Below are 2,121 nucleotides of genomic sequence, written 5' to 3' on the forward strand. Positions count from 1 at the left end.
TGTGTTAGTGATGCAAAGTTTGGGGGCAGTTACAGAACCCACGGAGTCACAGCCCTGGCTTCTACAACACTTCAGTGCTTGGAGGCTGTGAAGGAGACACCACAAATGTTACTCTCGCCTTGCTTGGGAGTGTCAGAGGTTAAATCCTGAGTGCTGTGGGAAGGACTCACACTTGAAGGCTGACAGGTCTGTGTGCAAATCCGGGTTTAGCTTCTTAGCTGCAAGGCCGAGACAAAACTGAATCCCTCTGAGTCTCAGTTTGTTCATCTCTAAAATGGAAGTAATGACACTGACCCCCAGTGCTGCAAACAACAAGGGACCATGCATGCAATGTGCCCAGCACAGCTTGGGATATACATTGAATGCTTAACACCCATCAGAACCCCTTTCCATCCCCTCTGCTGGGGGTGAGACAAACACAACTCTGGGCCTGGCTTCCAACCAAGGATACTGACTCACACAGGATGGCTGGGTGACACTGGTACAGGTGTGGTAAGAAGTGGGTGACAGTGCTTGCCTTATCAGAACTGTTGGAAAGGAAATCCCAAGTCTCCATTCTTAAAGAAATCAGTGAAGACTTTTATTCCCACGAAATTGGGTTGTGGTCTTCCCTGGAAGCCTTCCCTGACTGCCTGCCGTGCCCCCAGAGTTGTGTGGGTACCCTCCTCACAGTTCCTGCAGCTCTAGTGCTTGCCCCACTGGCTATTGACATATCTGTCTCCCCACCAGATGATGAGCACTGTGAGGGCAGGGCTGGGTCTTGTTCATCACTGAATCACTGGCACCCAGCACACGGGTCCTTCCAGTGCCACCTCTGACCCCAAATATGAATGGGAACATTCAAACACCAGGCTGGATCCTGTTCTCCAGATGGCATAGAGAAATGCCTTTCCCTCTCAGAAGCCAAATAAGGCTATAGCTGTACTCCTCTGACTCCAGGACCATCTAGACATCATACATGACTCATTAAGAAATCAGCCAACTTGGGGTGCCTGGGTGGCTCAGTCCATTAAGTGTCTGACTCTTGACATTGGCTCAGGTCATGATCTCAGGGCCATGAGATTGAGCCCCAGGTTGGGCTCTGCACTCACAAAGAGTCTGCTTAAAATTCTCTCTCCCTTTAAAAATATTTTTAAAAAAGGAAAGAAAGAGAAATCAACCAGATTGGGTAGGCTGACATTTCTAGGTCTTCCAAGACTCTCCAGCTCACTGGTCTGGCCTTTGAGATAGGCCTGTTAGCAGTGGCAAGTCCCTGTTATCTTAGGGAGGGAACAAGAGTTTGGGCTGGGCAAGAGCACACTTCCTGGAAGGCAGGGCAACCCCACAATGGGAGTGCACAGCTACTCTCACCTATCCCCAACAACTCATGAAACTTCCGGCTGAACTCTTCTGCTTCCTGTAGTCCACTCCCTAAGAGAGGAGTGTCTGAATAGTGAGGTGTGGGGTTTTATTAAGCCTCCTCAACCTGGACTAGCAGGCTATTAGAAGGTCTTTGACTTTATTTCTGAATGCAATTGGAACCACTAGAGGGTTTTGAATCTGAGAATGATATGTTCTGAATTACCTTTTAACAGGATCCATCTGGTTTCTGAATAGCCTGAAGCAAGGGGCAGAGCTGAATGTGTGAAATTACTTACACAGAATTACTTGATACTGACATTCTGTCTGCACTTCCCATGAGCCAAGGCTTAATCCTTACACAAAGAAACAAAGCAAAGCAAAACAAAACCAAAAAACAAACTAGGAAGTAGGTATATGTATAATCATACTCTTTATAACAATCAGAAAACTGAGACAAAGAGGTTAGGTAACTGTGCAAACATACACAGTAAATAACTGCTGAAGTCAAGATTTGAACACAGGCATTTTGGCTCTAGAGGCCATGCATTTAACTAGTTCACTATATAGCCTATGTAGTAGGACATCTGACTCTGGATATATTTCAAAGGAAGAATAATAAGATCTAATAATGACATAATGTGGGAAATCAAAAAAGAAACCAAGAGTGATCTGAAGATGTATTTCTTACCACTTCTAATCAACATAATCCTAGAGGTACTAGCCTAGGTAATAAGGCAAGAAAAAGAAATAAAAGTATGAGGATTGGAAAGGAAGAAGCAA

The sequence above is a fragment of the Mustela nigripes genome, chromosome 2 (assembly GCF_022355385.1).
Source record: "Mustela nigripes isolate SB6536 chromosome 2, MUSNIG.SB6536, whole genome shotgun sequence".
In the NCBI taxonomy this organism is placed as follows: Eukaryota; Metazoa; Chordata; class Mammalia; order Carnivora; family Mustelidae; genus Mustela; species Mustela nigripes.